Raw genomic sequence first — 18,802 nt, forward strand, 5'->3', positions numbered from 1 at the left:
CGGCCACTTTGAAATGCACCTGGCTGGACTCTTTGACTTGAGGAAGTGTTTCCTTGGAAATGGGGGTGAGGTATGATGGAAAGATCTTAGTCTGCAGGGTGGTCTGGGATTAGAAAGAAGCCAGCCTGGCCAGTGGGGTGTGGTGGTGAGGGGCCGTGGTGGGCCCTGTAGCATGCTGGGAGCGCTCCCACGGCCGTCTTCCAGGATGAGCCCATGCATTCAGCTTGGCTGTCACGGGCTGTGGGGCAGCCATTGAGAGACTCAGCCCAGCAGGGGGTGAGCTGGGCGTGGAGGGGCAGCCAGGCCCACCCACACTGCAGGCTTGAGCCTGGCCTTTGTTTGGAAATGATAACATTGGCCTTAATTTATAACGAGGAAAAAAAATGCTGCTTAAATTAGGTTATTAACAAGCATTTGGTGATTGCTGCTTAAAAGGAAAGAAGTTATCAGCAGCTCTGCTGAGAGATCTGGGGCTGGCCCAGTTGTTCTGGTGGATTGTGAGCAGTAGGTGTGTTAACGTTGGCAAAGTTTCCTGACACGTGAAGGGCTGGCTGTTTGACGGTAAGTCCCATGGCAGTAATCCACGGTCTCTAATGCCGTTTATCACTTTTGTGAACCATAAATATTCAGTTAATATTGACTGTAATTGTCTTTAAAAAATCCACAGTGTATGGAAGGAATAGAGATAAAGGTGCTACTTTGACTGATCACCAGGGGGGCCCCTCCCGGGTCCGGGGCCTGCGTGTGTGGGCACAGGTGCCGGGGTCTACGATCCATGACCTTTCCTGGCATCAGAAGGCACAAATATAAAAACAGAATAATTTTGCAGGCTCTCTAATAATTGTTCATTGTTATTTATATCATTCATTATTTTATTTTATTTTTTTTGCGGTACGCGGGCCTCTCACTGTTGTGGCCTCTCCCGTTGCGGAGCACAGGCTCCGGACGCGCAGGCTCAGCGGCCATGGCTCACGGGCCCAGCCGCTCTGCGGCATGTGGGATCTTCCCGGACTGGGGCATGAACCCGTGTCCCCTGCATAGGCAGGCGGGCTCTCAACCACTGCGCCACCAGGGAAGCCCCATTCATTATTTTTAATTTTCATTTTGACCACGTAAGGTAGAAGATGAAGCATTTAGATCACATCTGAGATCACTGTTTCTGACAGAGGTGGGCTTGTTAAATATCCTTCAGTGCACACTGCTGTGCTCTCGGCCCTGCCCTAAGGTGATCCAGGTGTGGTTGTGGCTCCAGGGTCCGGGAGGGGGCGGGCCGATGCCAGCTCTGGACGTGGGCCCAGGTCCTGCTGGGCCTCGGCTCCCCTGCCCTGTGAGGCGGTGATGGCCATACTCATCCGAAAGATTTCCCGAGAGCTTAAGTGACCCTGTTTATGGAGGTAAAGCTCAATGAAAATAGAAGCTTTAAAATAGTTAGATTTATTCTTTGCTTTCCTTTCTCGAGCATAAAACACTAGTTTCACCTGATGGCTGGTGTAATTCTCGCTGTGTTAACATCTTTCTTGGTAAAGCGCAAGGGTCGGGGCAGAGGTGAGCCTTAAATGGCTCTCGATGGCACGCGTTCCGCCAGGGTTCGGTGCGGGTGTGGCTGCTTCCGCCGACGGTTGTCAGCAGCAGGGACCCCAGGGCAGCGCAGGGTGGTACCGTCGCTTCCTATGGACAGGAGTTCTGAGTGATGTTTCCAAAAACAGAGTGGCTTCTGGAAGTGGCTGTTAGAGTAATAAAGGCAGTGTGTCTGTTTGAATGGAGGCTTGGATCTAATGGTTTATGTTTCTAATTGAACACCTCCATAAAAAATAGAAAAGTGATCACTTTCTAAAATTGAAGTACAGTTGATGTGTAGTATATAAAACTTACGTAGTACGTTACAGTATAGCGATGCGCAGATTTAACTGTTACATTACAGTCACTGCAGAGTGATCACTTTTGACTTGCTGGGGTGTGCAGAGCAGTGACACGCCCTGTCTGTGACATCCTGGCGCCCGGAGCACGCTGTGCTCACTGTGGAGCTGTGAGCGCGAGAACTGCAGGTCTTGTTAGCGGCAGAACCAAGTCCCCCTCCACCTGCTGTCCGGATGCGGGCTGGGGGCGTGGGGGAGGGCGTCCTGTGCCTGGGGCCCCTCGTGATGGGGAATGTGTTGCCGTTTGGTGATGCAGCTCTTCTGGGTAGGTCTCTCTGTGCCCCTCACGTGGCAGGAGTGGCGATTTGCTGACCCTGCCACCACCCAGCTAGTGGTGGCCACTAGTGACTGTGGCACTTCACAGTCACAGCACACGTGGCTGGGGGGGCTACCATCTTGTGCCTTGGCTGCAGGGCGGAAGGCTGGGTTGGATTTGCAGATGGTAAGAAGCTTGTAGATACTAATGCTAATGATACGTTTGCCTTTTTAACAAGGATATTTGTCAGGATTTAAAAATAGGTAACAAAGCACACTTTTGCTTCTTTCTCTAAGAAATATGTCTAGCTAATTACACCAATAAAACTTATGTATTCCGGATTTTTGAGTATAGTAAATTTTTATTGTAATTTTAGAGTTCTGGGGAATATTCATTGTCTAGGCTTCCTTAAAATACATACAAAGTATGGAATATTAGATGTCATTTAAATTAGATTTCATTAAATGCATGCTTTTTGTTCATATAAAAATTGGCAGTTGTGTTCACACACCTCCCCAGAAGGCTCTCGCTCTCCCCACCACAGCCCTTGTTGGTCAGTAGGACTTGGGTCCTTTTATTCCAGGACATGGGAGTTGCCTGGAGAGTGCACATGCCCAAGAACAGGGTTTGGAAAATAGGCAGGGCAGAGCAGAAGGGACGGTCTGAGCCCAGGCTGTGCCCCAGCTCCTTTCCCTCTGGACGTTTCTAGCTGAACTGGCCTCTGGGCTCTGGTGCCTCAGCTGTGCTGGGCAGGAAGGCATGTGGAGATTCTGCTTGCGACTGGAAGGGTTTGTCAAGGCTGTTCGTAGCACCTCATTTGTTGCCTATAATATTGCCATTGTTTTCCCTCCATCGTTAGCTACAGGGATTCTCATGAGCCAGTGTTCATTTTATTTTTTTAACTTATTTTTTATGTTTTTATTTTTCTGCTTGTACCGCGAAGGCTTGCAGAATCTCAGTTCCTGGACCAGGGCTTGAACCTGGGCCACGGCAGTGAAAGTGCCGAATCCTAACCACTAGACCACCAGGGAACCCCCCATTTTATTTTTTTAAATATTTGTTTATTCATTTTTGGCTGCGTTGGGTCTTCATTGCTGCACAAGGGCTTTTCTGTAGTTGCGGCGAGCGGGGACTACTCTTCGTTGCAGTGCGTGGGCTTCTCATTGCGGTGGCTTCTCTTGTTGCAGAGCACAGGCTCTAGGCACACGGGCTTCAGTAGTTGTGGCTCACGGGCTCTAGAGCGCAGGCTCAGTAGGTGTGGCGCATGGGCTTAGTTGCTCCGCGGCATGTGGGATCTTCCCGGACCAGGGCTCGAACCCATGTCCCCTCTATTGGCAGGCGGATTCTTAACGACTGTGCCACCAGGGAAGCCCATCCCCATTTTACTTTTAATACCTTCAAATTTTAAAAGCTGGCTAAAGGGATTTCCTCCAAGTTTTATATTTGAGGGTGAAGAGATTTGCCTGTATCTGGCTCAGAGTAGAGCTCCACAGGTTGTTAAAACTGAGCTGAACTTGACTGCTGGACCAACCTGAAATCCCACCTTCCCTCCTGCTGCTCCTTGCTGGGCCTCACGGGACGAGGGCTCTGTGCAGTTACGGATGTTTGCTGCGGGGGGGGTTCCTGTGCAGCCCACTTGGATCTTGGTGGGGGGAAGAAGAAGGCAGGGGAAAGGCGATGCAGGGCTGTGGGCCGGTGGGCTGTTCTGTGGGGTCGACCAGGACAGAATTGGGGAGGCGCCTTCGTGGCTTGGCCTTGTGCACTCTAGGTTAGGTACCTTTTTTTTAAATTAATTTGTATTGGAGTATAGTTGATTTACAATGTTGTGTTAGTTTCTGCTGTACAGCAGAGTGAATCAGTTATACATATACATATCCATTCTTTTTTAGATTCTATTTCCGTATAGGTCATTACAGAGTACTGAGTAGAGCTCCTGGTGCTACACGGTAGGTCCTTATTAGTTATCTCTTTTATATATAGTACTGTGTGTATATCATAGAATATGTACCTTGATCATTATTTGTGTTGCCCGTTGGGAATAGGGATTTGGGTATTCTTAGTGCCAAAAAAAGAAGGGTGATAGTGAGGTTTCCGGTGAGGTTTGCAGTGTACTGTGTTCTGAGAGTGAGGATGCGGTGTTTGGTCCGGCAGGGTCGTCTGCACCATCTCGTGGTTGCCACTGAGGCTCTTCCAAGCTGTGTGGGGAACCCTGCAGATGGAGCTGAGGGCTGGCCAGGGTAGTGAGTTTGAAAGGGGAGCAGAGCAGCAGTCTGGTCCCTGCCCAGGGCGGGGCAGAGTCTGCTCCCATGGCCCTGGATGTGTACACAGCCGTGGCCCGGGGCAGCGTGGGCCCCAGGGCTTGCCGGCAGGAAGGCAGGGAAGGCAGTGCACACGCACCTCCCATCTCAGCCCTGTGCCCACTCCCTGCTTCTGTCCACGCAGAGGCCCTGGGGCGGGAGCCCGGAGCACAGGGGAGGAAGGGAGGGAACAAGAATGGGGTCTTGGGGAATCGCATGACACTTACCGTTTCTGACTTTGTGGACCTTTTGTGGATGGGTAGTTTGCTTATTGGAAGAAAGAAGCCCCGGGGCCCTCATCCACCTCAGAGGGCATTGTCACACGTGAAGACCAGGGCCTCCAGGGCCGCTGTCTGGATCCTGGGTGTTTGTGGGGGTGGGGCCCTGAAGGGGGTGGGGCCCGGAACTGCGTGGGCAGCGCATCTGCATCTGGCTTGTGGCCCCACCTTCTGATCCTAGCACACCCTTCACACGTCTTCTTTTTCTCCATCTCCTGGTTGTGGTCGACCTCTGTTGAAAATTTGTTCTTGTGGTTTTTTAAAAAATTAATTTATTTGGCTGCGTTGGGTCTTCGTTGCTGCGCATGGGCTTTCTCTAGTTGCGGCGAGCAGGGGCTACTCTTCGTTGCGGTTCGCGGGCTTCTCATTGTGGTGGCTTCTCTTGTTGCGGCAGAGCACGGGCTCTAGAGCGCACGAGCTCAGTAGTTGTGACTCGCGGGCTGTAGAGCGCAGGCTCAGCGGCCATGGCTCACGGGCTTAGTTGTTCTGCGGCATGTGGGATCTTCCTGGAGCAGGGCTCGAACCCGTGTCCCCTGCTTTTGCCAGGTGGATTCTTAACCGCTGCACCACCAGGGAAGTCCCTGTGCTTGTTAATTTTTTGAACAAGGATTTTTTTTAGATTTTGAATTTTCCTGTTCTTTTGAAAAGTTTACCATCTAGCTCACCCGCCCCCGCCCCCGTGCCCTGCACCCCCGTGTATTTTCATCTTGGGCAGAGTGGTGACTTATGGAGGAGCCGCACGGGCTGCAGAAGTCGGATGGTGAGGCCCCGCCCCCGTGTTTGGGGGAGGGGGTCTCTGGCAGAGTGTGTGTGAGTTGGGTGCTGGAGCCTGTGGAGCTGGGCTTTATTGCAGCCCAGTCTCACACTAGCATCCCAGATACAGTCTTTGGGCTTGAGGCCCATGGAGATAGATGGGTCGGGGGTAGGACAAAGGTTTGCAGCCAAACCTGGGGTGGTACAGCTGGGAATGCTCAACCCTCTTTTGAGCATTTTTTATGGGAAAAGCTATAATCAGGTGTGTAAGCTCATCTAACCTCCTTAAGCTAACACCTCACTTTTCTTTAAAAATCCCTTTTCTTTGTGTTTGAGCCTCTTCTTTTTACCCTGCCTCACAGGACGTCTCTCAGGCATTCTTCATCTAGTGACGGCTGCTCTTCTAGGTCTCTGTGCAGAGGGTCTCTGGGGGGCCCCTGTCTTCACGTGTGACAACGCCCTCTGAGGTGGATGAGGGCCCCGGGGCTTCTTTCTTCCAATAAGCAAACTACCCATTCACAAAAGGTCCACAAAATCAGAAACGGTAAGTGTCATGCGATTCCCCAAGACCCCATTCTTGTTCCCTTCCTTCCTCCCCTGTGCTCCGGGCTCCCGCTCCAGGGCCTCTGCGTGGACAGAAGCAGGGAGTGGGCACGGGGCTGAGACGGGAGGTGCGTGTGCACTGCCTTCCCTGCCTTCCTGCCGGCAAGCCCTGGGGCCCACGCTGCCCTGGGCCACGAGGAAGGGATCCCACTCGGGAACTGGCTGCTGGGTTGCATCTTCCAGGAACGCTGAAGGTCTGTGAGAGGCACGAGAGGCACGGGCTCTCCACATGCTTTCACATTTTACATTCTTTTTCTTCCCCTACGAAACGCAAGAAAGTAAGTGGCATTTCCCACATTTTTATTAAAAGATTCTAGGCGTCGAAGATGTTGAATAGTAGGGTTTTCCAGGTTCCATAGCTGATCAGCGGCAGACTGAGTACGTCCTGGGGTCCTTCTTACACTAAGGCAGGAGATCCCTGTGCTGGCGTCTGACTTGAGGAACGGGGCAGGAAGTGAATGAAGTAGCGTGCTGGTGTATCACCTCCGGGCGATGGCACTCCCCGGGCCCCACTTTACACTCGTACCATGATGGTGCTGCAGGGAGTATGGGGGTGTGTGGGGGGTGGGTGAGTGAGTGTGGGTTTATGGTGGACTGTGTGCGGCGGGGTGTATGTGTGGCACTGGCGTGTGTGGGGGGGGGGGGGCGCCTCTGGCCATCACCCAGTGCTTGGCTCCGGGGCAGAGGTCATGTGCTTGAACTGTGCCGGGTGCAGGGCGAGGCCTGGGCACAGTACAGACAGGACTGGGTCCACTGCTCTGGGTCGACAGCAGAGCCTGTTTTCTAGATTCCTCGCACCTGCCATCCTTGTCCTTTTCTTGTCCAAGGAAGAAGTTGCTGTTCTGTTCACTCTCGACCCTTTCACACTTTTTCCTGAGACTTAAGTGAACTGTGGTCTGTGTCCCGAGGGTAGTGGCCTCAGAGGGGTCGTGGGGCCTGCATCCCCCGGAGAAGGTGGCCAGTAGAGGCTTGCCAGCTGGTGACCACTCGGGGCTGCTTGGCCACCAGTGTGTGAGGCCCGGCGCCTTGGCAGTGGGGCAGTGCCAGGGAACCCTGCTGGGGTGGCCGGGAAAGGGCAGCCACAACTCCCAGGCCGCTGTTGGTGCCCTCGTTTGTGACCTGATAAGTCGTCAGCTCGGCGGAAGATGGAGTTGTGTAGTATGCACAAAGGATATGGGCTTGGTACTCTCGTGCTGCCCGGTGGCCCAGACGCTGGCGAGGTGGACACTGCCGCCCTTGGGGTTGGGGCAGGAGTGGGGCTGTGGCTGGCGGGCGGGCTTGCTGGTCTCCCGGGGAGCTCCGAGAGACGTGGAGGCCTGTCTTCAAGGAAGGCTCTGTCCTTCTTCTCCATCCAGGCAGACTCTCCGCCTGGGGACTCCGCGCCTGCTCTCCTTGTCTGTTCTGTCCCCCAGGCCCCCCGCGCCGGAGCGCATCTGTCTCCGTCTCTGCAGCTGTCCTCTTACCGTGGCTCATGTGGCACCTTAGCCCCTCGGCTTCTTCTGGGCACTGCGAACCTTCACTTCTCCAGGACCACCTGCAAGTGCCTACGGCCTGGGCCTTCTGGACTGGGGCCCCTCCCCGCAAGGAGTACCAGTGTGACGTGTGTGTCGCCTGGGGACAGTGCTGCTTGGTGCTTAGAGTGGGCATGAACGTGTGTGCCTGGAGCCCATCACGCGGGAGCTGCAGTCCAGAGCACCTGGTCTTGAAGGGTGTCCTGCTCACAGCGCTCACCCGTCCTGTGCTTTAGAGTCAGGAAACGGGAAGCGAAGTGCATGACTGGGGTCAGGACCTTGGTGATTGTCTGGCTGAAGTTTTGCTGGAGATCCGTTGAGGTTCACTGTGGTGCATCGTGTGCGTCGAGCAGTCCTGGGAGATCATGTGAGGAATTTGAGCCCTGGGTGCGGGCTCTGTGTGGGTCCTGAGGACTCTCTGGAATTCCAGTAGTGCATTTCCTGATAAGGAACTCAGGGCAGCCTGGCCTTGGACGTAATCAAGTCTGTACTCGGGAAGCTGCTTGGAAAGTCACTGTGTGAGGACAGGCTCCTGCCAAGGGCTGTTTTGCAAGTGTGTGCTACAAAATATTTTCTCTTCCCCTTATTACTTAAGTAGGGCACCTGTCATAAGCTAGTGAAAGTTATTTGAGAGCACAGATTCTGGCGGGAAGAACTTCTCTGAAACTCATTTAGAAATAGCCATAGAGAAGTATTAAATGAGAGCGTTTTTCCCAGCAGCCTCACCAGGCCTACCTGTGGGTGGTCGTGCCCGAGAGCCTGTGACAGTGGCCTCGGGCTGTGGTCTTAACTGTGACCCTGGGCTGGTGTGTGGAGAGGAGAGACCGTGAGATGTTTCTTTTTGGAAGTTCGATTTCGGTTTTATTTAAAACAACAAACTGTGTTTATGGTGTGTGGTTTCCACTCGGTGGCTCACGACTTCGGTTCCCCCTCCCAGTGGGCCCGTGGGCAGGCGTTGGCGGTGCGAGCACAGGGCGGCTGTTGGTGGGCTGCGCTTTGAGGAGTGCATCTGCACAGGGCTGCACAGAGTCTTGGGTCCTAGGACAGCCCCGCGAGGTTGGGAGAGGGGCGCTGGCTTGGCTTTCGTTCTCTGGAAGCGCTCCCCAGGGAAGGGTGTGGTGACCACCCCGGACTGAGGCTCAGCGGCTCAGGGCTGCTGCCATTCGCTTCCCTGTCACCCAGACCCTTCGAGCTGAGGCTGCGGTTTCTGCAGGACACTAGGAGGACAGCGTAGTGTTTTATGACTATTAACGTTTACATGGAAGGCTGCGGGGAGGGACCACACCCGTGGGCACGGGGTCAGCCTGGCAGAGCGCATGCTCGGTCCCGGAGGCCATGCGCCGTTAGATATGGCAGGATGGACAGCTCTGAGACCGGCCAGGTGGGGGGCTGAGCTGACCCGGCAGACATTTTTCCTGTCTGCGGTCTGATGCGGAAGGGGTGAGGGCTCCGCCTCTCAGCGTGGGGCTGCCTCGAGGTGCTTGACCTGGGAGGATGACGGCGCTTGAGCATGTGCCGCGCAGGGATCCGCGTGGCCTGAGGGGCAGGTCCCCCCCTTCAGGTGCCCGTTCACGGCCGTTGGGGGTCTTCTCGGCCGGTGCCCAGTCACAGAGGCTCAGCTGAGAGTTGCTGGGGGTTTAGTGGGGAGCGAGCAGGACCCTCAGTGGGCCTCCCCCTTCCCTGACGCCGCTCCCATCCCTCTCCAGGGGCGCCGTTTGGGCCGCCCTTGGCCTCATCTCAGCTCTCGAGGCTCCTTTCTCACGTGCTGGGGCCTGGGGCCTTTGGAGTTTGCTCAGGCTGTTCCCAGTTGTTACGCGTTTAAAACAACAAATAAGTTTTTGGCTACTGTTGGGAGGTTGGGGGTGAGTGGAGTCCGGGGCAGAAGGAGGACTTGGGGTTCGCGGGAGCAGAACTGCTCCCAGTAATGAGCTCTGTCTTTTCACCAAACAGCTGACACACTCCCCTGCACACACCTGCCTGTCAGTTGACAGCAGCCTCGCTCTCGGGCTGTGTTGCACTCTGAGGTTGCAGGGAAACTACTGTCAACAAGAGAACCCCTACCTTTTCTACAAAGAGCGGATTAAAGTAAAGTGTAGGTCACCGAACATAACTGTACACGATATTGCTTTCTTTTGTTGAAAGGGTAGTTTCTTAGTGCAGTGAAGTGTAGAAATCTTTTCTTTATTCTAAGAGTTACGCTATTCGGTGTCTTAGAGAAAAGTTAGGGCTCCCATGATTCAAGTAGTTCGTGCACATTATCCAAAACTCAGTGTATCAGTTTGCTGGGGCGGCCGTAACAAACCCACAGAGCGGGGGCCTCAGACCACAGAGACAGACTCCTCCACAGCCCCGGAGGCCAGAAGTCCGAGACCGAGGTGCCGGCCGGGCTCGTCCCTGCCGGGGCCGAGGGAGAATCTGCCCCAGGCCTCTCCCAGCTGCCGCATCTGCTGGCGCCTCTGATGTTCTGTGGCTCGCGGAAGCGTCACCCCCTTCTCTGCTTCCATCTTCACGTGTGCGTGTCTGTGTCCGTGTCCAAATTTCCCCTTTTTATAAGGGCACCAGTCGTACTGGGTGAGGACCCACCCTGATGATCCCGACAACATCCGCAAAGACCCTGTTTCCAGATAAGGCCGCATTCTGAGGTACTTGGGGGTTACGATCCCAAAATAACGTTTTCTGGGGGGGACACAATTTAGATAATAACACTTACCAGTAAATAAAGTTAAATATAAAGAATAAAATAAAAATCATGTGTAATCCTATCCCTCAAAGATAAACATACAAATTAAAAATTGTGAATATGTTACATTTCACAAAACAGGGATCAGATTGTATATAAACTTTCGTGTTCTGCACTTTAAAACCTAGCATTAACTTCCGATGACGTGAAACTTCAAACTGTGACTTTTAGTGACTACATAGTCTAGAGAGCAGTGTATATAATGTGCCTGATGAAGTTATGATTTTCACGTTTTCTGGAAAAGGGGCCTTGTCCCCTTGCACACTGTCCGCCCTCACACAGCAGGGGGTCCTGCTGAGCGGAGCCTGGGGACTGGGTGGGGAGCAGGTGAGGTGGGAGGGGCCTCAGGAGGTGCGAGACTGGGCTGGAGGTTGGCGGCCCAGCCTGATGTGGCCGCCTTTGTTTCATGAACCAGGCGCTCTGTTCCTGGGAGCCTCCCGGCCCAGCATGGTGAGCTTGTGGCAGTTCAGTCACCTTTTTTATTAAGCAGACTTTATTTTTTAGATCAGGTTTAGGCTCACAGCAGAATCAAGCAGCAGGGTACAGAGATTTCCCATATACACTCCACCCCCACCCACCCAACCCGGCGGAGTGGTTGATCTATTGAAAGCAGTGAAGCTGCACAGACACGGTGTCACCCAGAGTCCACGGTCTGCATTCTGCTTCCCTCTCGGTGCTGTCGGTCCTGTGGGTTTGGACGAGTGTGTGATGATGCGTCTCTGCCATCACAGCCTCACACAGACTCGTCTCACTGCCCTGAAACCCTCTCCCTCCACCTGGTCACCCTTCCATCTCTTCACTGTCTCCACAGTTGTGCCTTTTCCAGAGTGTCCTGTGGTTGGGCTCGTGCCGCCTGTTCAGATGGGCTCCTTTCACGCAGGGATGTGCATTTAAGGCGCCTCCGTGTCTTGTCGTGGCTTCATAGCTCATTTCTCTTTTTTTTTAGCGCTGAATAATAGTCCATCGTCTGGATGTCCCACAGTTTATTTATCCATTCACCTACTGAAGGGCATCTTGGATCACTTTTAATTGTCTCTCTGGTCTTCTCTGATGGGAAGTAGACAGTAAACAAAGCCAGCTGCTGACCTCTGACCTCTCTGTGAATTGCCTGGAAGAGGGGGTGTTGCCGCCCGGATGCTTGTGCCGTGTTGTCCCCCAGTTCCGAGAGCCCTGGACTGTGCAGGACGTTGCTCCAGAACGATGCAGCCTTCTGTTCAGGGAGCACCTGAAACACTTCGCGTGGAAACCATCCCCACAGCGGTGACACTGCGGAGTTGGTGATGGGCGGCAGGGAGAAGGATGGCCTCGGGCTGTGGTCTCCTGGGGTCCGAGGGTGCGCACCCCAGTCCAGAGGCGGTGCAAGGCCCTCGCTGGGCTCCTTGGGAAGTCTGTGTGCCCATCCAGCCAATGCGCCTTTGCCCACACCACTTAATTTTCCTTTCAGAGACAAGACCAGTAATTCTTAACCTGGGCTTAGAACACATAGAGTGTCATGGGGTCTGTAGCTATTTCAGAATGCCGCCAAATTCTCCACACGCAACCCACACCCTGCATTTTTGAGAGTGAGCTCTGCCCCTGGACTCAGCAGTAGGATTGACGCTCAGGGCCCTGAGCCACGTTCTGAAGCAGAGCCCCGCCCGGAGGTTCTGGTAGCCAGCTTGGGGGCTGCTTGGGCCTGGACCCGGTCTGTTCACCCCTGTGCTGCGGCCTCACCGCTAGTCCTTCATTTCCCCATCTGTAAATGGCATGATTTTGGATCCTTTTCATCTTGACATTCAGAGGATAGTACTGGGTCAGGGTCTACAAAAGATTGCTGTAAAATCTGGAATAGTGCATCTTACTCTTGCCGAGCAAAAAGGACCAAGTCCCAGTCATGCCCCAGCCCGGGGCGCATGGGCCCCGCGTGTCGGTGTCCGCGTCCCGCAGCCGGCGGGCACTCTCTGCTGGCCTCCACGAGTCTCCGGTGGAGCTGAATGGACAGACAGGCCCACCAGGCGGGCCAGGCCCTCCACCCTGCTCCAGTCTCCTCTGTGCTCCTGAGGTGGGACCACACGGCCCTGGGCGTCGGCTGCCACCAGGGAGACAGACAGAAAGCCAGTGCCTCTTTGAGAGAAACGCTCAGACTTTTATATGTTCATCTTTTCTCTCTTCTCATGTAGTTGACGGTGATCATGCTGGGATCCAGGGAGTGGGGCACACGGATTAAAGGGCCTTGTGGGTGAGGTCTTGGCGGGGTCTGTGATAGAGCAGGGGCCTGGAGTAGCTGTCTCTCCTGCACGCCCATGTTCCTGGGCCCTGTCATGTCAGGAACTCCTCATGTTGTAAACACGGGGGGGCTCAGAAAACTTGTCTGTATAGGGGCATCTGTCAATAAAATGCTTATTTACTAATTTCATTTAAAAGTAGGAGGAATAAACCCATTGCATGTTACTCTAAATCACTGTACTTTCCAAAATGAAAAACTGTCATGTGTTGCTTTGGTTAAAGTATACCGCCCCCCCTCCCAAAAAAAATGTAGTTGGAATAGGGAAGAATATTTGAAATAGCTTTTTTTTTTTTGGGCCTCACCGCGCAGCTTGCGGGACCTTAGTTCCCTGACCAGGGGTTGAACCCAGGTACCGGCAGTGAAAGCGCCGAGTCCTAACCACTGGATGGCCAGGGAAGTCCCTTCAATAGCTTTTTGATAAAATTTTGGAGGTTTTATTTGATATGACACTGAAACCCAACAAATGGTCATGTGGTGATGGTCACTGGCAGTGTGCGTCCTCCATTGGGTCACACGTGTTTCTTCTCAGCTGTATTCGACCCACTGGTCTTTCTTGCACTGTAACTGGACCTTTTACCTGTGTTGGATTTTGCAGCATTGTGCATTGGCAGTTGGTCAACTGTGGTTTGCTCAGTTATTTCCGTCTTCCAGATGCTGATGTATTTTATTTTGCTACTTTTGTTTCTGTTACCACCAGTCTCATCAGAAGAGCCTTTAAGCCATCAAAAGCTATCTGCTCATGGCGTTTTCCAAAATTCTAATATTTGACCAAATGCTTGAATTTTAGCGTTGGCAATAAAATAGGTCAGGTGCTGGGACTTCCCTGGCGGTCCAGTGGTTAGGACTCTGAGCTTCCGGTGCTGAGGGCCTGGGTTCGATCCCTCGTTGGGGAACTAAGGTTCCGCATGCTGCACGTCGTGGCCAAAGATCAATAAATTAGGTCAGGTGTTTTCCTTGAAGTGGCAGTCTCATTTTGTTCATTTGCTAGAAACACTCTGCCACATCCCCTCGTTTGTAGAGCTTGTATATCAGTCACTCTTCCATATAAAAATGCCTTTGCTGGGGACAGCTGTTGTTCGGTACACAGCAGAAATGCTTCGTGTACGTTTCACATTTTGTTACGTAGAATATGAAAAAGACAAGTACGGAAAGGCTTGGTATTTAATGAAATTAATAATTCATTAATTAGTGGTTCATCATGAAGGTTCTTAAGCAAATTGGGCCATCACCTTTGCATCATGAGTGCAAATACCACCCCAGCTAAAAAGGCAGTGTTGCTATGAAAAAAGTTTCAAAAGGGCTGCAGGAATTCCTAAGGGTCCTTGGACCACATTTTGTAAACAGCTGTACTAACAAGCACTTCAGCATGTATGAGAAATCGTAGTTGAACAAATCAAGTCAGCCTACATGCTTATCGGTCTCTCAAAATTCCACAGCCTTAGGAGAATCCGATGGTGTCCATGACCTCTCCCTAGTGCGTAAGCTCACGAGTTCGTGTGCATTTTCAGAGGGCTCCTGATTTGGTGGACCCTGGGTAGTAAGCACCCCTCCTGTAGTTCTCACAGAAATGTGAACATTGCCCCCCCCCCCCCCCCCCCCCCCACTTAAAGTAGGTCTGTCTGTGCATGTCTTCTGGCGCATGCTCACAGACTCAGCACACATCCTCAGCTGTGTGTCGGTGCCCTAAGCTGCTTCCCCTTCCTCTGATTTCCTCTTCCGGAGCAGACCAGCAGCAGAAGGCAGTGCTGTGCGGCCAGGCTTCCTGTGTGCCAGCTGCTCTTGGGGGTGTGGACTCTGCTCCCAGGACAGGTTGCTGGGCGAGGTCCAGCCCACTCCTCTGGCAGCACACAGCCCTTCCCTGGGCCTCATCTAGTTTCCTTGCGTAATTCTTCCTGCTGAGACGCTGCCTCCAAACTGATGGTGCATCTCGTAGTTTTAGACCCTGATTCTCTTGGATCATTTGAGCCATGTAGCTTCCTCTGGGGTCACTTTGGTTTTGTCTTCTGTAGTTCAGCCTGGTCACTTGATCTAAAAATCTGTCTTTGTTTTTCCAAATTTTGCAGACCTTTTAAGATGATCTGGATTGCAATGACTCGAAATATATCGATTGGTACACATTTGCTGGTTTGGAGAACTTTTTAAAGTTATGGAGTTCTGTATACTCAACTTTTATTAGTCTTCTAAAAATTGCTGTCTCTGAATTGACTGTGAAGGGACCTTGAGACTGACGTTCTAATAATGCTGGGGCCGATCTGCTTTAATTGGAAGTGAGGACGCTGGGCCTTTTCCCAATAACTCAGTAACCTCCTGGATGTAACTCTGCAGGCCGTTTACTATGAAACTCTGATGTACAACCCGGTAAGCATCTTTAATGAAGTTCTTTATCATAAAACATGACTTCCGTATGTGAAAGTGATCTTTTTCAGGTTTTATTGAGATGAGGAGGGGAAAATACTCTTAATTGTCTGTCCGAGAGATTTTTGTATCGGGAGGCGTCTCCTGATTATTGAGAGGAGTACAGCAAGCTTGGTGGAGTCGAGGCCCTTTGTGTCCAGGGACGCGGAGGCCGGTTGGACTGTAGTCTGAGAGCGCGCCTGCGCTGGGGACAGCCGGGCTGGGAGCACCTCACTGCGCGCGGGCCCTGCCCGGCGCTTTCTGCTCTGGACTGGCTCCTGCTCTGTGGGCTGTGGCTTTGCTGGATCTGTGTGACCACAGCTGTGTGTCAGGACCCACTGCCACTTTTGACACATTGTGGTTGGAGCTTCCCTTATTTTTGGCCCTCAGAATTAAATCGGTCTGTGCCATAACTTTCTTGGTGATTCTTTTTTGGCATAAACTTCAAACTTATGCAAATCAGAATGGTACTTCTCACTGTCTGACGTATTTCCTTTTATTTAGTAAATATTTAGCGTTTGTATGTGCAAGATGCCATGTTAACACTCAGCTGGATTTCCAGCATGAAGAGTAATGGCCTAGCTGGACTGCTTACTGCCCATCAGCACTGGGCCAGCTGCTCCCGCTTTTAATCCGGAAAGGCCCCCTGTGGTGGGCGTTCTCGCTTTGCCTGCAGAAGGAAGGTGGAGTCTCGTGTGTGCGTGGGGCTCTAGCGGCTCCGGCGGGTGCTCTTCCATGAGGCTGTGTCGTCACCAGTGAGCACGAGTGAATCTCAAGGCATTTGAGGCTCGCAGAAAGATGTCAGACGCACAGAGAGACCCCCTAGAGGCACGTGTGGGAAGGGGGAGACTGTTTCTCTTGTGGCTCGAGCTTGCCCAAAGCTCCGCTGAGGAGGTAGCTTTGGGTGGGCTTTGAGTAATAAGTATAATTAGAACAAATGGCCGTGGTGTTTAAAACAGGGCTTTCGGGTGAAGGAATCAGAGTGAGTCTGGAGCTGCGAGTCCAGTGTGTCTCAAGGTTGGGGTGCAGGTGAGGTTGGGCTACCAGACCAAGGGGTGTCTTGGAAGGGGGGCGGGGAGGAAGCCCAGCGAGCGGGCGTGGACCCATCCCTGTGGCTGCTCTGGGGCTTGGGAAGTGGGGAACCAGATCCTCAACTCGGTAACTGGAGGGATGGCAGCGTCGCTGCAGAGACAGGGGACGCAGAGAGAAGGGGCTGATGGGAGGAGCTATGTTTGGGCACGAGGGACTCAAGGTGCTGGGAGGAGAGTGACTGGGATACCCAGCAGGCAGCTGAGGCCGGGGGTCCCCCTGGGTGCGGGTGTGTGCGCACCGGGAGAAGGGCGGGCAGGAAGAAGGAAGCTACACGGAGCAGAGCAGCAGAAGCCCCCGAGCGCAGCGCAGTAGTCTTCAGCGGGCAGGCTTGCTCTGTATAAGACAGGAAATGGAGAGAACATCTATAGAAGTGACTTCTCCACTGGAAGCCGTAGGTCCTTTGAATGGATGACGTGTGGTTGTCTAGGTCACGTTCCTGTTTTGGGAAATAAGGTGCCTTATGTTCTAATCTGTACATTATTATGTATTTAAACCTCATAGTAAGCATAGCTCACATGGACTGCGTGTTACTTTTTTTACTAGCAATTTTTGGGATTTTAAATGGTCTGAAGGACCAATAACAATGAGGTGCTTTAGACTGAAGCCTTCACAGAAGAATCCAACAAGTGTGGTTTAATTTCTAGATATTTGTGGTGAGGCTTAAGCAGTTTGGAACCCCCATGTACTGGTTGCTGTTCGCTTCAACTTGAAATGGGTTTGTACTCTTTATCAAGCACCTCCCTGCCTCCTGTAAAGCTCCTGTAAAGCTGACCTCCTTCAGTTTGGGGGGGTGTGAAGGGTGAGACGAAGTGAGCCAGAAAACAGCAAAACTAGTGAACGCGAGCACTCGCAGGCAGGTAGGACCAGAGGCCTGAGAGCGCTGCCCCGAAACCTGGAGCCTGCAGGTTTATCGGGCTCTCCCCTGGGCCGCCGTGCCAGGTGGAGCGGGTGGCCGCAGAGCAGAGCGCACTCGGCCTCCAGTCCCCACGGCTCTGCCGGGGCTGCTTTAGACCTTAGGGGACGTCCCTTTTCTAATTCAGTTGGCACATTTATGTGTCACCAAGAACAGATGTTAGTTTTTTTTACAGAGCCGTGTAGATTAAGGTACACTTTCACTCTCCTCTCCGTGATGCCGGCTCGAGCAGAGTGGGCACCGGAAGGGCTGGACAGGGCTGTGCAGCGGGGTGGGCATCCGGAATCGGGTGCCTCTGCCTGACTGGGGCTTGGGCACCACTGCCTCTCGGGTCTTCACAGTTGATGTGGCAGCATTTTGTGGATTTCTTGGCTTTAAACTTTGTGAGCTGGGGACAAGGGAAGGACTCCGTGGACAGGAAGGTGCCCAGGTCAACTGGGTGAGGGTGATGGGGAGGGTCACCGGTGGGGATTCGACACAGGCTCACTCAAAGAGGTTTCCTTTCTTCTGCAGTGGAATTGCTTAGAATCTGTTTCCGGTGTTCCTCGTCTCTGACATGATATTCAGAAGAAAGCAGCCCCGGGCAGTTTACTGCTCCAGGAGTTTGATGGTTCAGAGGCGCAGGCTCTGGGCTCCTTGGCAGCCCTGCACACGGGGCTGTCGACGGGCCTGTTTGCATCGTCGGGTCGGCGCTGCCAGTCTGTCCTCCCGGAACTGGCCCTGGTGCGTTGTATTAACTCGCACTCCGACTGTTCAGCCTCACTCCTTGCCCAACGCCCCCTCTGTCCCAGGGCCCTGCCCAGCACACCCCATCGCATTCAGTGGTCCTGTCACCTCAGTCTCTTCTGTTCTTCTGTGACCTGGGCAGTTTCGAGGACCACCAGTGAGGTGTTTCTTAGAGAATGTCCTCCATGTGGGTTTCTCTGACGTTTTCTCCTTAGACGGGATTGTGGTTTGGGAGGCATATGGCCGCAGAGGAGAAGTGCCTGCTCATGATGTCCAGTCGGGGTGCTGGCTGGCCCCGCGGCCGCGTGGCTGAGGAACGCCTGCAGTCCCGTCGGAGTGGAAGCGTCTCCAGGCTTCCATTTTACGAAGCGTTCATTGCATCATGTGAGAACGTCTGAAGCGTTTGTTTTGCTCGATGTCATCCATGCTGTCAAGATTATTATTTTCTTAAATGAACGTTTTATCACTTGGGAAACGATCTGCTTTCTCCACTCACCAGAGGTAAGAGGTAAACTGTTTCAGGTCATGACTTGCAGTTTTATCACTATTATTTGTGTCCTGAAGTTCTTTCAGATATACTGTTCCCTGGCAGGTACCTTTTGGGATAACAGTGTCAGCAGCTCTGAGCCCCCCTCCCCGAATTGCAGCCCTCCTTCTGCGGGGGCCATCTAGACTAGACCGTGGTCTCAGAAAGCCTCGCCCTGCCCGGGAGCTGTGCTGTGCTGTCACAGCCCAGAAGAGAGGCCGGGCTGCGAGCGTCCAGAGTGGCTGTGTGTGGCTGTGACCTCCTGGCCAGGCCTTCCTGGGGTGGAGGGTGGAGTGGCTGCCTTGCACGCTGCGTCTGGGGAACTGGCTGTGCGGCTGTGACGAGGCGGACAGGCTCCATGGACCGTCCTGCTCGTCACACTGTTAACAGTGCGACGCCCTGCTTTGCTGTACAGCAGACATTAACACAACGTTGTGAATCAACTATAAAAGTTTTAAAAAATGTGACTTTCTAGGGCTTCCCTGGTGGTGCAGTGGTTAAGAATCCGCCTGCCAATGCAGGGGACATGGG

The 18,802-nt window shown here is 53.1% G+C and overlaps 1 protein-coding gene across 9 annotated transcripts in view; it reads left to right on the top strand.

The window, feature by feature from the left end:
* The window catches only part of ANKRD11 (ankyrin repeat domain containing 11), a 171,489-nt gene that overhangs the window by 71,786 nt on the left and 80,901 nt on the right, over window positions 1-18,802 (top strand). The window lies entirely within an intron of this gene.

Source organism: Tursiops truncatus, chromosome 19 (assembly GCF_011762595.2).
Source record: "Tursiops truncatus isolate mTurTru1 chromosome 19, mTurTru1.mat.Y, whole genome shotgun sequence".
NCBI classification, from domain to species: Eukaryota; Metazoa; Chordata; class Mammalia; order Artiodactyla; family Delphinidae; genus Tursiops; species Tursiops truncatus.